Source organism: Camelina sativa, chromosome 9 (genome assembly GCF_030686135.1).
Source record: "Camelina sativa cultivar CO46 ecotype springtype chromosome 9, ASM3068613v1".
NCBI classification, from domain to species: domain Eukaryota; kingdom Viridiplantae; phylum Streptophyta; class Magnoliopsida; order Brassicales; family Brassicaceae; genus Camelina; species Camelina sativa.
The window spans coordinates 21004954-21024221 of NC_141888.1; the positions used below are offsets into that span (position 1 = coordinate 21004954).

A 19268-nucleotide genomic window follows, 5' to 3' on the forward strand; every position below is an offset into this window, starting at 1 on the left:
ATGGTGACCAAGTACTATGCCATCTCTAACCATAAAATGACATTTCTCCCAATTAAGCACCAAATGCTTTTCTTCACACCTTGCTAGTACCTTAAAGAGATTATCCAAACAGCTCTTGAATGAAGATCCATAAACTGAAAAATCATCCATGAATACCTCCATAGAATCTTCAATCATGTCAGTGAAGATAGATATCATGCATCTCTGAAATGTCGCAGGAGCATTACAGAGACCAAAAGGCATTCTGCGATAAGCAAAAGTACCATAGGGACAAGTGAAGGTGGTCTTCTATTGGTCATCAGGATGAATTGAAATCTGGAAGAACACTGAATACTTATAAGCGGATTTTCACCCAGGGTATCAATTCCCTATGCAATTGTAGTACAAAGGGTTATCAATCCAAATGGTTGTTTATGCTAGAAGGAAGGATGCAATCAGAACAATGCAAGTCAAGCCAAGCAATAAAGGGGTTTTGTCTAACAATCCTAAGATGATAAAAGAAAGAATATAAACAAAGAACCACACAACCTAAGCACTCGATGCAAGCGTTCGAGTACAGGATCGAGTGGGGTGATCGAGTTAACAAATGAAGTATGAACAACTCGAGGGGTTACTCGAAGCAGGTGATCGTGTACCTGTTTGGGTAAGGGATCGAGTGATGAATGAAAATGCAACCAATTAAGATACAAAAGCTTCTAAGGATGGGGTAATCGACTCCTCAGTGTTCCTAACCAATACAGATGTCTTACATGCCTCAAGAAAATATTCCCTAGACAATGAATCTCTAAAATCTTGTTAAAACACTCTCGTGATAGAAACAATCAACCTTGATCACTCCCCTACCCAACTCTCGTTGGAGAAACATGACCAAGCAGGCAATAAGAACCAATTCATTATTGTCAGTAAACCCCTTACTCATCTAATCTCTTAGGCTAAGTGAGTAAACCTCTAACATTGGTTGATTCAAGCATTTCATCTACAACCTCTCGGTGGTAAAACACCCTAGATCTAATCTCACCCTCTCGGTTTGTTGACAGAATTAAGATCACCAATCTAGAAGGGAATTTTATAAATCAAAAACAATCAATCTAAGACATCCTAACCGATCAAGAACATAAAAGAATCTATCCCATCCTAGAAACTTTACTACACTACTCGGAAATCATTGCAAGAAACATAAAAGCATATATGAACGAAAATTGCATTGTATTAAACGATAGGGTAGAGAAGTAAGAGTACAATGTAGAAATCTAAAGAAATGATAAAAGATATGAAATAAATCCTAACAAAAGTGAAAAGTGTTTTGAGTCGCTCAGTTCTCTCTCAGAAGCTCTCGCTCTCTGTTTTGAGGGTCTGCGGCGTGCTCATTTTCGAGGAAGAAGAGGAGGGGTTTGTATATGGAAACCCCTTTGACCTAGCTTCCCAGTCCTGCCCGAGGGTTTCCTCGATGGGGGTACACGAGGATAAGTTCGGGTTACTCCTCGGGTAGATCTTCGGGTTGTTCTTCCTGCTCTTAGATCCTCCTCGATCGTGTCGGGGTTCGGACTGTTCTTCCAGCTCGATGGCTCCTTCGGGTACCATGCTCGGATTTTTCCTTGTTTCTCCCTATTTTAGGCTCTAAAGCACCTGTTTTCATCCAAAGTATTCAAATGCAAGAATGCAACACCCTAGATGGCCTAAAAGTGAATTCCTACAGTTAATGACCTAAAAATGCTAAGGTAAGGGTATAAACAATGCAAAATATGGTCAAAAAAGGATGCTAAAAACATGTAAATTAGAGAGTTATCAGACCCCCAAACTTAAATCTTGCTAGTCCTCTAGCAAGGAAGTAGGAGGGTGCGTTTTAAAAACGGGGGACTCATAACCTTTATATGCTAAGGGAAAGATTCAAGCTGTAGTCCTTAAAGATAGTTTAATGGTGCTAAGATCAATCAACATACTTACAAATATTTTTCTATGCCTATTACCATGCATCGATCTAGTTCAACCTCCAACTAAAAGTAAAGAAACATCTCTTTCACATTCAATTAAGTGTTTGGCGAATTATTGCAAATGGAAGGTGAATCAAGCTCAATCGCTTTCAAGGGTAAGGTTTTTTTGGTAAGGTGGTTTCAAACAAATTCTTTGGATGGTTTTCTCTCAAGAGAAGGAATGCTAGACAGTTGTGAAAACTATCTAAGATTGAGAACAATTTGGGCATACAAAGCTTAACTCTTGATGATCTACCCTTTTTTCATTCACTTTTTTTTTAAACCCCTTAGAATTAAATTATCACAATCTTGATTTTAACTTTTTTTTTTTTTGTAATCCCTAAGGTTTAAACTTTAAACATCTAGTTCTCTTATGTTTTTTTTTTTCTTTTCTTTCTTTGCTAAACCTCCTAATATATATGTATATATATTTTTTTCTTTCTAGGAGACTATAGCAAGATCTTTTTTTTTTACTTAGAGGCTTAGAGCTAATTGATTCTAACCTTAGGGACTTCTTTTCTTCTTTTTTTTTTTTCTTTATTCCTTAACCAACCCCAAATATGATTATGCTAAAAATTGAAATAAGAAAATAGAAAACAATGTCAAATGCTATCTCAAACCCTCCCCTAAACTTAAATCACACAGTCCTCTGTGTGAAAGAAATTTGTAAGAGGATTCAAGACTTAAAACAAAACACAATATGAAATGCTATGGTATTTACAAGGGAAGGTGATAGTGGTACCTCAAGGATTGTGGAAGAAGCTGTCCACATCCTCATTCATACTGTCAAAAGTGTAGTTGGGGTCTTGTTGCTGACTTGGAGGAGGAGTTTGGGGCAACTCGACTATAGCAATCGACTGGCACACGGTCGACTGCTCGGTCGAGTAGGGGGTCGAGTTGGACTGCGAGTGCCAAAATTTTGACCTTGCTGCTGCTAGAACTGGTTCAAGAATGCTGGATCCATGAAGTACTGGATCCATGAAGTACTGGGGTGGGAAGGGAGGGTAACCTGGATAGCCTGGATATGCTGATGGAGCTGGGAAGCCATAAGGAGCTCTGGGTTCGAACTCGGCCGAGTACATCTGGGGTACTCGGTCGAGTGGTTGCTCGAGTGAACCGGTCGAGTGCCTCGAAAATTGTTGTTCTCGGCTACTTGAACTTCTCTTCCTCTGAATTTGCTCGTACATTGAAGCCCTAGCTGGTTCCATAGGGTTTTCAGCTCATGAAAGTGCTATAGTTGAGCTACAGCTCCTCAAAGGGCTAGATGGTGTTGGTGAAGAATTTCCACTCTTCAGCTCAGCAATCTCCTTCTTTAAGCCCTTAATGGACTTAGCCATATTGCCCACCTTCTTCTTTAGCTTCTCAAATTTCTTCCCATGCCACTTGTTCCACTTTTGTAGGAGTCTCAACCTCTTGCTATTCTCTCTCACTCCTCTACTATCTCTTGGGTTAGGCTCATAATCTTCAAAATAAAAATGCTCCTCCCCATCAGCCATTTGTACATCTCCAGCTTCATTAACTCTAACTTGAGCTGTCCCATCAAACAAGAACTCATCAGCTGGCCAAAAGTCAATGTTTTGCCCTTCTTTTATGGTGGTAAGCTCATGATTGGGTAGGACAAGCTGTCTTTTCCCAATTGTTGGAAGCTCAATGTTGAAAATGTGATTTCCTTGATGTTTCTCCTTGGCTAGTATTAGAGTGGAGGTGAGATAGCTTGATTAATCCATCTTGGCAAGACTTTCTCTCCTCTAAGTGGGACCTAAGCAGCTTGTAGTATTGGAGTGATGATACTTCCAATGGTTAGGGCTCCCCTTGAACCTTTGTTTTGTAGCTTGCCTACCCAACTTCTCAAATAGATCATGTGGTCAATGAGCACCATTGCAAGATTAGTCCCCTCTTTGCTTCCAAGGATGATGCTTCCATCCCTTGCTTGAAGAATTATGCTGTTGAGTACCACATCAATCATCTTGAGCTCACCCTTATTCACATTTCTAGTTTCCTTCCTAGCAAAGAAGGTGTTTGCTAAGGCCTTGTGGAAGTACCTTAGGACTGGGCTTCTTATCTTAGAAATCTTGGTGTTGGAGGATGAGTATGTGATGTTATCTCCAATGGTTTCCCAAACAGCATAGAGCTCTTCTCTTGGTATTTCCATGCTCCTTTCACTACCAACTTCAAAGCCAAAGACATTGGCTATCTTCTTTAATGAGAGCTCATACTTCTTCCCCTTGATAGTGAAGGCAATATGACCAGCTCCAAATTCATTATCCTTCTCTAAGTAGCCGTGCAACTTGATTTTGGCTAGAAACTCACAGCTTTCTTCGTTATAACCCTCCATGCAAAACCCCATGAACTTGGTTAGGTTGCACTTCTCAAAAAGATATTCCACATCTTCATCAATGCCTAGCTTCTCCATGGTTTCCTTGTGTGGGTATCTAGTCCCCAAGAACTGCATCCTTAAGAAGCCTTTTAGTCAAACCACAAGATTCTTCTTCTCCATCATCTTCTCCCTCTTCTTCTTCATCTTCTTCTTTACTCTCTTCTTCAACCTCCTCTTGTTCAACTGCTGGCCTCTTCCCCTTGGCTTTGTGTCTCATAATGTGCTCCCTAAGAGTGAACTCCATCTCTTCTTCACTTTCAGTTCGCTCAGGGTCTTCCTCAGCTGACTGATGCTTCTCTCTCGCAACCTCACTCGACCGCCTACTCGAGCTAGCACTCGGTCGTGTCCCTGCTCGCGTGGTGGGTCGAGTGCTTCTGGCAGCTTCTTTCCTTGATGCAAGGTGAGCATCACGATGGCCTGGAGAGCGATTAGCGACTTGTTGAGACATTCTTGTGATCCTTGAAGACATTTTTGAAGAGAACTTGAAAGGAATAAACTCAAAACTCAAAGTTAATAGGTTAGTGACCCAAAAACTAAAAGAGCTAAGCTTGAGCGAAAAGATGAACTTGAGAGAGAATTTAAACTTGATTTTAACTTGTTTTTAAGCAAATGAGAGAGTGTGAGAGGTATATGATCAAATGAAGCTCTATTTAAAGGAGCTAAGGGGATAAGGAGACAAGAGTGGAGCGTCTATACCATTCAAATTTGAAATGGGAATCTTTGACCTGCTTTTTTCTGCCACTCGACCGCACGTGGTCGAGTTCCTTGACCAAAGTTTGAAAATTCAAATTTTTCTTCTTTTTCTTCCCTCCACTCGATCATTCTAGAGAAATGGGAATCGAGTGGGCCTTAGTTCTTTGACAACTCGGTCGAGTACCTCTTGTGGGCCTGTTGAGTGGGCTTGAGAATCTACTTCCCCAAATCCAAATCTCTCTATACCCATCTACACTTTCATTGAAAAGCCTGCCCAACACAAACATAAAAGAAAACAAATCAAAACAACAAGGAAAATAAAGCTTATTTACAATGATACCTTAGGGACTTCCTCCCTAGTAAGCTTATTTAAAGTCACTAAGCTTGACTTTGGTTGCCTTTTCAGGCTTGGTCTAGATACCAAGGAGGTGATGAAATCCTCCCTGGCACCTCTTAATCACTGTGAAGTTGACCCTTGATCACTTCACCCTTAACACACAAACCATATTTCTTCTTGATTTTGAGCCTTGGTCTTGCCTTCTTCAAAGACCCCTTGCTTAGCTTAACTTGGAGATCCTTCACCAATTCGGTCAACTCTTGAACTGAACTCTTGAGCTTTTCCACTGATTCCTCTTGAAGAGAGGGTTTAGCCTTTGGAGTTGCCACTTCACTTAAGCCTTCATGACCACCTTTGTCATTGATAGTAAAAGGTTGATCATCAATGGTAGGAAGGTTGGTTGGGTTATAGATGTCAAACTTCATGGTTATACCCTCATCAATATTCAAGGTCACAAGATCTTCCTTAACATCTATAACAGCTCCAACAGTGGCTAAGAATGGCCTCCCTAGAATGATAGGATCTTCAGGCTCTTTATCCATCTCTAGAACCACAAAGTCTGTATGAATCCTTGCCTTTCCTATCTTGCCTAGAATGTTTTCCAACTTACCAACCACATCTCTGTTTGATCCATCAGCTAGACATATGTGAAGGTTGGTGGACTTGAATTTAGTGTGCCCAAGCTTTTGTGCTATAGAGTAAGGCATCACACTGATAGATTCTCCCAAATCACATAAGCACTGGTTGTAGTGAAGATAGCTAAGTGAGCAAGGCAGATAGAATGGACCTGGATCCTTAAGTTTAATTGGGATGATAACTCCTCCAAGGTCTTCAAGATCCTTCTCATCTTGAGCATGAGCCTTCTTCTTTGACAATTCAAGCAAAAAATCCTTATAGAGAGGATATGGATCATATTGTTCCAAGGCAGGTCCTCTCTCTTTTTCTTGGTAAAAATGATAACCTCTTGTATGGTCATCACTTCCTCTTGTTTCTCAATCACAACCTCTTCCCTCAAAGCTTTCTCATCTTCTTGTTGCAAAGCCAACTTTCTTTTTTCTCAATGATTTCCCTTAATTCCTTAAGCTTCTGTGCCTTGAAACGTCCTGGGAATGGTAGAGGCGGTTTGTAAGCAGAAGGAATGTACTTAGCAGGCTTGACAGCTTCTGATCCTTCAGCTCGATCGACCACTCGATCAGGCACTCGGTCGAGTGCTGGATCGAGCACCTGATCGAGTGCAATACCGGATTCAGTCCGCTTTGCACAAACTTCACTCTGAACTTCAAGAAATGATGAATCCCCCCCAGCTTGAACTTCACTGTCCTTAGTGACTTCTTCCTCATAAATATGAATGGCCTTAGCAGTGAACTCCCTTAGGTTTTGAACAGCTTTTCCAGGGAGTTGAGTAGGCTTGGAAGCTGAAGTAGAAGCAAGGTTGCTCTCCATATACTTTACTCTAGAATTGAGACCTTCAAACTTCATGTAAAGATCATTATATTGGGATGTGAGCCTTTGGTTCAACTCATCAAACTGTTTAGCCTCCTCAATCTTTCCATTGGCTTGCCCAATCAACATTTGCTGCATCATGGCTCTTAAGTCTTGTTCCTGGCCTTAGTTAGTCTGAAATCCTGGTGGGGGGGGACACAATTAAGGCTGGAACACTTGATGTTGCTGCTTGGGTGCATAGTTGTTTTGCTGTTGAGGCTGTGGAGGTGGATAGACTTGATCTTGGGGATTTGCTACATTGGTGCTTCTATAGGAGAGGTTGTTGTTCTTGAACCCTCCTCCTTGGTTGTAGCCTTTGACTCCTCCCTGGTTTTGCATATAACAGAGCTCAGCAAATTCCCTCTCCCCCTCTTGAACTTGAACCTCTTCTTCACCAATGAAATGAATGGCCTTTTGTTGGCTTAGTAGGATCTTGTCAAGCTTCTCATTGACCATCTTCAAATCCTTCTTGTACTTTTCCTCTTGATCAGTGGAGGTGGACCTGACTGTTCTGTCATAGTCCTCATTGTAGTTTCCATCTGACTGAGCAAGATTTTCAACCAATTCCCAGCCTTCTTCCACATTCTTGTTGAGGAAGTTACCATTTGAGGCTGTATCAAGAAGCATTCTGATCTTGGGGAGAACTTCTCTATACAAAGTACTTAGTAGGGACTCATTGCTGAAGCCATGGTGAGGACATTGAGTCTGGAATCCTTTAAACCTCTCTCAAGCTTCACAAAAGCTCTCATTATTCCTTTGAGCAAACCGAGAAATTTCATTCCTCAATCTAGCAGTTCTAGCATTGGAGAAAAACTTGGCCAAGAAAGCCTTCTTGCAAGCATCCCATGTGGTGATTGCTCCAGCTGGAAGTGTCTTCTCCCATAGATGAGCTTTGTCTCCAAGTGAGAAAGGGAACAGCCTAAGCTTGAAGCCATCTTCACTCACACCATTGATCTTTGTGAGACCATATATCCTATCAAACTCATCAAGGTGGTCTAGGGGATGCGCAACTAAGATGAAACAGGAATTGAGACAGAACAAACACAAAGCATAAACAAGAGTTCTGGGGATGAGTTCGAGCAAGCACTCGATTGAGTGTAGATCGAGTACAGGGTCGAGTCGGACAAATACGAGAACCAGAGCAAACCCAATCAAACAGAGCAAGACAAAAACGAATCAAACAACGACCAAACAACATGATTTAAACTAAGAAATCAATAGACAAGGAAGGTCTTGAAGAGGGATTCATGGGCTTGGTCAACAAATCTCAAACAACTTGAGCTAATCTCTAGACAATGATCTTCCTAGAACATGTTAATCCACTCTCATGGCAAAAACAATCAAGCTCATATATTTCTAGACTTGTTCTCACAAAGCAAAGAACTTATACAAGCAAGCATTAAGCAACATACCCTCTCGGTTATAGGATAAGCATAGAGTACATCTAGCCTAGAAGAAATCAATAACAATCAAGCTTGACCTAGCTAAACAAACCTCAACCACAATCCAGCCTACCCATCCTCAAGATCCTAACTAAACTACTCACAATCACACATGAAGAACAACGAAATCATAAACCCAGAAAATAACAAAAATTGCATTAATAGATAGATAAAACAGAGATCTAAAATATTGAAGAAGGAATCAAACTCGAATTCTAAATATTTTGAAAGTTATGAAACCAACAAAATTCAAGGAATCTCTTGTTTTCCTTCCAAAGTAGAAAAGAAATCTAAGAAAATAAAAGTGCAAAAACCATAAATTCCCAAAAGGGTAAAAACCATGTTTTAGAATATCTAAAAAGCTGGACTCTTGGTGGCTGAAGGGTACAAGGTCTTTTTATAGGAAAAGTAGTGGAAGCCCTAAAAATGCTAAAAGACAAAATAGCTAGGCAGCCGGTCAGCTTGACCTGGTGCTCGGTCGAGTGACCGGTCGAGTCGGCTTTTCTTCTGCTCCTTCCACTCGGTCGAGTCCCTCTCCGCACACGGTCGAGTGTCTAGTCAAGTGGGCAGTCGAGTGGAACTCTGGACCTTGGTTCTTCAGCTCTAACTCCCTTGCTTTCTTCTCTTGATAGCTTCACTCCTCTTGTGCATTGCTTCCATGCTCTTTAGGCTCCAATATCACCTGTTTATGCAAGAAAAGATGCAAATGCAATGCAACTAAACTATAATGCATGAACAGCCCTAAAGCAACACAATAATGGACAAAATGGATAGGAAAAGATGCAAAAGATGTGAATATTCTAAGGGAAAACAAGGTAAATTATATGAACATCATTTAGAGACTTTGATGGTCTCCTTCTCAAGTGGTTTCATCAATTCAGAACAAGGTTCTCTCACAAAAAAGAGTTGAGCTTAAGAGAAGGCTAAAGGTTGAAACCAACTGATACATACAAGAGCAGCGCCCTGTCTACCCAAAGAACGTTCCAAACAGAAGTTGGTTCTACCCTTCATCACAAACATTGTCTCAAACCCATTATTTCATTCTTTACACTTGGTCTTAGGAGGAGTTCACTTCTTATCATTCTAGCGGATTCGAAAATCTTTATTATCAGTAAGGTTCTTTTTCTTTTCTTCTGAGGAATCTAGACATCTTAAACAGTTCTTTTTTTCTTCTTTCTTTTCTTTGTCTAATCTTTTTATTTTATGCCACGAACAAATAACTCTTTTTACTTTGCTCAACCCCAATCCTTTACTAGACTTGTAAACTGTGAAAACACATCCCCCTCCTAAATACTTTCTACCCCTTTACTTTTCTGCACAAATCCATTCCCAATACCCAAAATCGAGTTATGACCTAGTCCTACTAGTCCGGATAACGCAAACTAGAACTACACAGGATCCTACTCTTGTCGGTTAGAACCTAACACTTTCTAACAAGGTCAACTCGGAAAAAGGCCTGACACTCAAGAATACAATTGGCTTGAAAGAACGGTTGGTTAAGGGTGAGGGGAACTGTTCCAAAGATGGGAATCCACTACTTGGATTGACAAGGGTGGTAAAAATGTGAAAGACAATCCAAGTATGTATATGGCATCCATGAGCTTTAATGCATAACAGGATAATTGCAAGTCAGGATTAGGTTCAGGTAGATAGGGAATGATATCAATTCACGACATGCTTCAATCTTAATTTTTCAAGTTCAATTAACAAGCATCAAAGAACTAAGAACAAGGGCCTTGATCCTATCCTATTGAATCCAGCATGCTAACAAGGTTACAATCATCATCAACCCCTATGCTAAATGCAACAACCCTATATGAATAACCCTAGACTCAATCCTAATATGCAAGTGCAAACTACATGAACACTTTGTTTTTGTGGAAATTTTCGAATTTTTTTTTTTTCAAATTTTTTTTTTTTTGGTTTTTCTATGCAAATAGATGGATGCAAACTCAAACATAATATGATGCTAAAAATTGAAATAAGAATCACAGAACACAACATCAGATACATCATCTCAAACCCTCCCCCTAACTTAAATTACACAGTCTCCTGTGTAAGAAAAATTTACAGGAGGATTTAAGAATCACAACAGAAACAATGCAGGAGGGAAATGGTATGTACCAAGGGAGGGTCGGAGTACCTCAGTAGTAGAAGAAGGAGTCTGTGCTCGCCCAAGGAGGAGCGTGAAACTGACTCTGTCCTTCGCCTTGGTCGGGATCCGCGGGTGTGACATCAGCTGGTTGGTCGACTTGCTACTCAACCGCTTGCGTGTTCTTATACATGTTCGGCTGCTCGTCACACTGCATGTCATCGACTCTTGATTCGCCATAGTCTGAGAGCAATACAACAACCTCGGTAGGCTAATAATCACCGTGATGTTCAACTCGCTGCTCAACCTCGACCTCAACCTCATGCTCATCTCGAGCTGCAGAATGACGCGCTGATCGCCGACCAGAAGTGGCTTTGGAACCCCGTGAACCGCGTCTCTGTCTCTCCCTAGACTAGGGTGATGAGTGGCATGAAGGAGCGGGTGAAGGTTGACGCTCCCGTGGCACATATGAAGATTGACGTGCTGGAGAGGGAACCGGAGATAGTGTTTGCTCGAGTGTCGCAGAGGCGCATCCCGGCATGGGTCTGGTGTCCTCAGGGATGGACCTAGGGACGACGGTTATGGAAGTCGAGCAGCTAAACTTACGCATGAAGTTCATGACAGTCTCGGTGAGACTGCTTAACGCTTTGTCTCTAGCCTACCCCCATCGCTGAAGCTGGTTGAGTCGATGATGAGTCGATGATGAGCTGCTCTTCTCTGGGCGGTACTCATCTGGGCGGTATTCCTCTGTGTCTTCTTCCATTGGCTCGACGCGTGCCTCCTCTTCAGCTTCAGAATTGTATAAGATATCCGCGGGAGGGATAAACTCGATATGCTCTCCCCCTAAGATTGTAGTCAACTTGACGCAAGGGAGGAGTAATCTCGAGGGTCCGACCGCAGGATGCACAAACTTGTAGAGCAACCTTCCATGCCTTTAAACCCCAATCCAAAGTGTGTAGCTTTCGCAGGTTGCTGATGTCTATCCAACGTGGTGGGTGCGACTCAGAGTGTAGGGGAACGTCAACAGCCTCAAGAAACCAAGCCACTATGCCTCCCATGCACATTAGTCCGGGGGTGCGGTTGCCGCTGAGCCTCGAGACCTAGTTCTTCTATGACATCAGGTAGTTGATAAGGTAGAGCGAGACGGAAGTGTTGGATATGTCACCTTGCATGGCGGTGCAATCCATGGCAGTGAATGAGAGTCCCTTAAGCGCTAGATCAATCATCTTAAGCTCTCCGTTCGTCATGTATCGTTTGATCTCTTTTGCGTAGAATGCATTCGAAACCACCTTCTGGAAGTAACACAACACTGGGCTTTGCAGGTTCAGCGCTTTGGTCTTTGATGAAGTGAATGTGGGCGTGCTCCTAGACTTGAGCTCCTTGACAACAATTTTCTTGTCATGAAAATTCTTGGTCCTTTCTTTGTAAATCTTTGGGCTCTCATAGGCATCAAGTCTGATTTCTTCCAACTCATGTAGATCAAGAGTCCTCTTAGCCTGAGATGTGTCAATATCCAAGTTCAACAACTTGATAGCCCAAAGTGCCTTATACTCAACCTCTACAGGGAGATGACATGCTTTACCATAGATCAACTGAAAAGGTGTTCGTCCTATTGGCGTCTTGAACACTATTCTGTATGCCCAGAGAGTCTCGTCCAACTTGACAAACCAATCTTTCTTCGAAACTCCAACAATCCTTGACAAGATACCCTTGATCTGCTTGTTCAAAACTTCAACCTGTCCACTGGTCTGAGGGTGATACGCAGTAGACACCTTGTGCTTGACCCCATACTTTCTCAGCATGCTCTCAAAAACTTTGTTGATGAAGTGAGTTCCACCATCACTGATCACCGCTCTGGGTACCCATACCTTGGAAAGATTATACTTTTGAACAGTTTCAGAACAACCTTGTGATGATTGGTAGGGATGGCTATGGCTTCGACCCACTTAGAAACGTAATCAACTGCCACTAGATGGGGGGTTGAATGGTCCCATGAAGTCTATCCCCCAAACGTCAAATATCTCCACTTCCAGGATCGGATTTTGGGGCATCTCGTTTCTCCTTGTGATGTTGCCCATCCTCTAACAAGCGTCACACTTGGTGATGAAGTTGTGAGCATCTTTGAACAAGGTTGGCCACCAGAGACCTGGTTGAAGAACTTTCTGAGCTGTCTTGAATGTGGCGAAGTGACCTCCATAGGTGGAACCGTTCTTGTGCTCAAGCACTCCCTGCACTTCCCCTTCTGCTATGCATCTTCTGAACAGACCGTCAGAATCTCTCTTGTACAGATAGGGTTCCTGTAGGGATCCATGTCATCAGGAACTTCTCCACATACCTTGTAATTCACAACATCTGCATACGATGGTGCAGTCTCAGAACTGATCGCTATACAAGTGATTTTGAGGTTCTCAACCCCTGTGTCATGCATCTGTTCACAAATCTGGGCGACTAGAAGTTGTTCCTCAGGCATTGACTCATCTATTGGAACAACATCTTCAATCCTCATTCTTGACAGGTGGTCCGCAACTCCATTTTCTATGCCTTTCTTGTCAACAATCTCCAAGTCAAACTCCTGAAGTAGCAGAATCCATCTCAACAGTCTCGGCTTAGTATCCTTCTTCGAGTAAATGTGTCTCAGAGCAGCATGGTCAGTATACACTATAACCCTCGAACCCACAAGGTAACTCCTGAATTTTTCGAATGCAAACACAATTGCTCGGAGTTCCTTCTCTGTGGTGGCGTACCTCCACTGAGTCTCGTCCAAGGTGCGACTCGTGTAGTATATGACATGAAGCTTTTTGTCAATACGCTATCCCAGAACTGCTCCAACTGCGAAGACTGAAGCATCACACATGATCTCAAACGGATGGTCCCAATTCGGAGCATGTACTATGGGTGCCGAAACCAAGGCCTCCTTGATCTTGCTGAAAGCTTCCAAACATGCTGCATCAAATTCGAACTCAACCTCCTTGCACAGCAACCTTGTCAAAGGTCTTGCAATTTTTGAGAAGTCTTTGATGAATCTCCTGTAAAACCCAGCATGTCCCAGAAAACTTCTGATGTCCTTCACTGTCTTAGGCAGTTGAAGCTGAACCATGACCTCAATCTTTGCCTTGTCAAACTCAATTCCTCTTTCAGAAATCTTGTGTCCCAGAACGATCCCTTCTTCTACCATGAAGTGGCATTTCTCCCAGTACAGCACCAGGTTCGTCTCCTCGCATCGCGTCAATACCCTGCACAGATTCAACAAACAGGAGGAGAAAGTGGAACCGTATACAGAGAATTCATCCATAAACACTTCCACTGACTCCTAAATTAAATCCGATAAAAATTGATGTCATGCACCTTTGAAAGGTGGCAGGAGCATTGCACAAACCAAATGGCATGCGTTTGTAGGGAAAAGTGCCATAGGGACAAGTAAAGGTTGTCTTTTACTGATCATTTGGGTGGATAGGGATTTGGAAGAATCCACTATACCCATCAAGGAAACAGTAATAAGGATGACTAGCAAGTTTCTCCAACATTTGATCAATGAAAGGTAGAGGAAAACGATCTTTCCTAGAAACATCATTCAACTTCCTATAATCAATGTACATCCTATGTCCTATGATGGTCCTAGTAGGGATTAGCTCATTTTTTTTTAATTTTGATGACAGTGATTCCTCCTTTTTTAGGTACACGGTGCACTGGAGATACCCAAGTACTATCAGAGATAGGATAGATAAATCCAGCATCAAGTAGTTTTAGAATTTCTTTCTTAACCACCTCTTTAAGATTAGGGTTCAATCTTCTTTGAGGTTCAATACTAGCACAGGATTCATTTTCAAGATTGATCCTATGGGTGCAAAGACTAGGTGAGATTCCTTTGTTATCATCGAAAAAATAAAGACCTGCTAGAAGAACTTTCTGAGCTGTCTTGAATGTGGCGAAATGACCTCCATAGGTGGAACCGTGACAGTGCTCAAGCACTCCCTGCACTTCCCCTTCTGCTATGCATCTTCTGAACAGACCATCAGAATCTCTCTTGTACAGATAGGGTTCATCCCAGAAGTAGTGGTTGACCTCTCTGAAAAGCTTTTTCTTCCTGTAGGGATCCATGTCATCAGGAACTTCTCCATATACCTTGTAATTCACGACATCTGCATACCATGGTGCAGTCTCAGAAGGGATCGTTATACAAGTGATTTTGAGGTTCTCAACCCCAGTGTCATGCATCTGTTCACAAATCTGGGCGACCAGAAGTTGTTCCTCAGGCATTGAGTCATCTATTGGAACAACATCTTCAATCCTCATTCTTGACAGGTGGTCCGCAACTCCATTTTCTATGCCTTTCTTGTCAACAATCTCCATGTCGAACTCCTGAAGTAGCAGAATCCATCTCAACAGTCTCGGCTTAGTATTCTTCTTCCAGTAAATGTGTCTCAGAGCAGCATGGTCGGTATACACTATAACCCTCGAACCCACAAGGTAACTCCTGAATTTTTGGAATGCAAACACAACTGCTAGGAGTTCCTTCACTGTGGTGGCGTACCTCCACTGAGTCTCGTCCAAGGTGTGACTCGTGTAGTATATGACATGAAGCTTCTTGTCAATACGCTGTCCCAGAACTGCTCCAACTGCGAAGTCTGAAGCATCACACATGATCTCAAACGGATGGTCCCAATTCGGAGCTTGTACTATGGGTGCCGAAACCAAGGCCTCCTTTATCTTGCTGAAAGCTTCCAAACATGCTGCATCAAATTCGAACTCAACCTCCTTGCACAGCAACCTTGTCAAAGGTCTTGCAATTTTTGAGAAGTCCTTGATGAATCTCCTGTAAAACCCAGCATGTCCCAGAAAACTTCTGATGTCCTTCACTGTCTTAGGCAGTTGAAGCTGAACCATGACCTCAATCTTTGCCTTGTCAAACTCAATTCCTCTTTCAGAAATCTTGTGTCCCAGAACGATCCCTTCATCTACCATGAAGTGGCATTTCTCCCAGTTCAGCACCAGGTTCGTCTCCTTGCATCGCGTCAATACCCTGCACAGATTCAACAAACAGGAGAAAAAAGTGGAACCGTATACAGAGAAGTCATCCATAAACACTTCCACTGACTCCTCAATCAAATCCGATAAAATTGATGTCATGCACCTTTGAAAGTTTGCAGGAGCATTGCACAAACCAAATGGCATGCGTTTGTAGGCAAAAATGCCATAGGGACAAGTAAAGGTTGTCTTTTACTGATCATTTGGGTGGATAGGGATTTGGAAGAATCCACTATAGCCATCAAGGAAACAATAATAAGGATGACTAGCCAGTCTCTCCAACATTTGATCAATGAAAGGCAGAGGAAAATGATCTTTCCTAGAAATATCATTCAACTTCCTATAATTAATGTACATCTAATTTTTTTCATTGATGGTCCTATGATGGTCCTAGTAGGGATTAGCTAATTTTTTTTATTTTTGATGACAGTGATTCCTCCTTTTTTAGGTACATAGTGCACTGAAAATACCCAAGTACTATCAAAGATAGGATAGATAAATTCAGCATCAAGTAGTTTTAGAATTTCTTTCTTAACCACTTCTTTAAGATTAGGGTTCAATCTTCTTTGGGGTTCAATACTAGCATAGGATTCATTTTCAAGATTGATCCTATGGGTGCAAAGACTAGGTGAGATTCCTTTTTTGGGAGCCTTTCTATACTTTTTTAGCTCAGTTACTAGCATCCCCAATTCATCATCACTCAACCTAGAATTTACTATGACAGGATAAGTAGAATTGGTTCCCAGAAAAACGTACTTGAGTCCGGAAGGGACAGTTTTGAGTTTTACCTTCGGAGCTTTCAGTTCCGACCAGTCGTCAGAATGGGCGTCAGGAGCGGTCACGGTTGAGCACGGTCTGAACGGTGTCTCGAGCGATGATTCGAGTCGGGTCTTGACATCGGTCGAGTGGGAGGTTTCACGTTCTGAATTCTCTGTCTCAACTACACATACCTCTTCTGCGTCAGACAATTGCTCGAACTCCTCTGGTTCATCGGTTTCTCTGTGGGAGTCTAGCATATTCTTGTAACAAGTGGTCTCCCCATGCAGGAACCTGATAACTCTCTAATTTTGTATGTTTTTAGCATCCCTTTTTATCCGTGTTTTGCATTGTTCATATCTCTAACTTAGCATTTTTAGGTCATTAACTGTAGGAATTCACTTTTAGACTATTTAGGGTGTTGCATTTTTGCATTTGCATATTTTGGATGAAAACAGGTGCTAAAGGGCCAAAAATGGGGAAAACAAGGACAACCCGAGCATGTACCCGAAGGAGCCATCGAGCTTCAAGAACAAGTCCGAACCCCAACACGATCAAGGAAGATCCAAGAGCATGAAGAGCAACCCGAAGATCCACCCGAGGATTACCCCATCGAGAAGACCATCGGGCAGATCTGGGAAGCTAGGTCAAAAGGGTTTCCATATATAAACCTCCTCTTCCCCTAGCACGCAAATGAGCACGCCGCAGACCCTCAAACTAGAGAGCGAGAGCTTCTGTGAGAGAACTGAACGACTCAACATTTTTCCCTTTTTTTTTACATTTTCTTTCATAGTTTTTATAGTTTTTCTTAGATTTTTATCTTGTACTCCTTCTACTCTATCTTTACCGTTTAATACAATGTCATTTTCATTCATTTCCGTTGCTTTGTTATTTGTTGCTATGTCCGAGTAGTGTAGTAAAGTTTCTAGGGATGGGATAGATGATTTTGTGTTCTTGATCGGTTAGGATGCCTTAGTTTGATTGTAAATGATTGATAGATTTCCTTCTAGGTTGGTGTTCTTAATGCTGTCAACAGACCGGGAGGTCGAGATTAGATCTAGGCGTTTTAGCGACCGAGAGGTGTAGATAAGATGCATGATTTAGCCAATACTAGAGGTTTACTTGACTCTGAGTAAGAGATTAGATGAGTTTAAGTTTACTGACAATATTGAATCGATCTTAATGTCTGCTTGATCATATTGCTAGTGCGAGAGTGTGGTAAGTGATCAAAGTTTGATTGTTGCTAGTGTGAGAGTGTGGTGACAAAGTTTCAAAGATTCATTGTCTAGGAGTTAATTGCTTGAGGCATGGAAGGCATATGTACTGGTGTAGAATACTTAGGATTCAATTACCCCATCCTTAGAAGCTTTCGTATTTTAATTGTTTATATTTTCTTTACATACTCGACCACTTACCCGGTCAGGTACACGATAACCTGTATCGAGTAGTAGCTCGAGCTGTTCATATCTCACTTGCTTATTCGATCACCCCACTCGATCCTGTACTCGATTGCTTGCATCGAGTGCTTAGGTCGTGTGGTTTCTTTGTTTATATTCTTTTCTTTTATTTATTTTTGGACTGTTGGAACAAAAAACCCTATCTGGTTGGCTTGACTTGTATTGTTCTGATCATATCCTTCTTGCTAGCAATACAGAACCATTTGGATTGATAACCCTTTGTACTACAACTGCATAGGGAATTGATACCCTGGGTGAAAACCTGTCTATCAATTTGGCACCGTTGCCATTTGGTTGATTTCATTTTGCTACGTTTAAGATTTCAGCACTTGCTCGATCAAGTTCTTTTTGTTTATATTGGTTCACAATCTGTGCATGCAAACACGATCCAGAGGTAGCCAGAACCTGAGTCCTTTCATCGACAACATCGATGGACCTAGGCTACTCAGACAACAACAAGTTCACCCGGAACTAGCAATCATTGAGGAGACGATGAATAATCAGAACGGTCCACCAGCTCCTCAAGCTACGACCAATATAGGAGCAGGAGATGATCCATCTACTCATACTCAAAGTAATGGCATTGTTCCACCAATTGTGAAGAACAACCGTTTTGAGATCAAGAGTAGTCTCATCCAGATGATACAGAGTAATAAGTTTCATGGACTGCCAATGGAAGACCCATTGGATCATCTGGATGAATTTGATAGGCTCTGTAGCCTCACAAAGATCAATGGAGTTAGTGAGGATGGCTTCAAACTCAGGCTTTTCCCATTCTATTTGGGAGACAAAGCACACATCTGGGAGAAATCGCTCCCTAAGGTGCCCATCACCACTTGGGAAGCGTGCAAGAAGACATTCCTGGCAAAATTCTTCTCAAACTCCAGAACCGCAAGGCTGAGAAATGACATTTCCGGCTTTGTTCAGAAGAACAACGAAACGTTCAATGAAGCTTGGGAACGTTTCAAGGGATACACTACTCGATGTCCACATCACGGCTTCAGTAATGCTTCATTGCTGAGCACACTTTACAGAGGAGTGATCCCCAAGATACGGATGTTGCTAGACACTACAAGTAATGGTAACTTCCTCAACAAGGATGTTGATGATGGTTGGGACCTAGTTGAGAACTTGGCTCAATCTGATGGCAACTACAATGAAGAATATGATCGATCTGTGCGATCTACAGGAGAGGAAGATGTCAAGTACAAGAGGGACATGAAAGCCCTCAATGACAAGCTTGATAAACTACTCCACCAGCAGCAGCAGCATGTTCATGCTATATCATAGGAAGAGCAGTTTATACAACAAGATGGGGAGACTATACAGATAGAGGATGTTAACTACATCAACAACCATGAAGGTTACAACAGAGGGTACAACAACTACAAGCCGAATCCGAATCTATCTTATCGGACCCGAATGTTGCCAATCCTGAAGACCAAACTTACCCATCTGCAGTTGAAGGGAACCAGGTCCAACAGAAGCCTTTTGTCCAGTACAACCAAGGCTATGCATCTAAGCAGCAGTACTCTAGCACCTACAACCAACCTCTTGGATTGCAACAACCACAAGGTCCGCAGAACCAATCACATGAAGCTGATTTACGAGGCCTACTTCAGCAAATGATTCAGAAT

The 19268-nt window shown here is 42.1% G+C and overlaps 2 non-coding genes across 2 annotated transcripts; one reads left to right on the forward strand and one right to left on the reverse strand.

The window, feature by feature from the left end:
* The first annotated feature begins 7541 nt into the window (after positions 1-7541).
* Positions 7542-7648, forward strand: LOC147938414 (small nucleolar RNA R71). Its single transcript, XR_015567565.1, has one exon. It is a non-coding gene; the product is annotated as a small nucleolar RNA R71 (small nucleolar RNA).
* Positions 7649-18525: 10877 nt separating this feature from the next.
* LOC147938415 (small nucleolar RNA R71) lies at positions 18526-18632 on the reverse strand. Its single transcript, XR_015567508.1, has one exon. It is a non-coding gene; the product is annotated as a small nucleolar RNA R71 (small nucleolar RNA).
* Between the last annotated feature and the right edge of the window lie 636 nt (positions 18633-19268).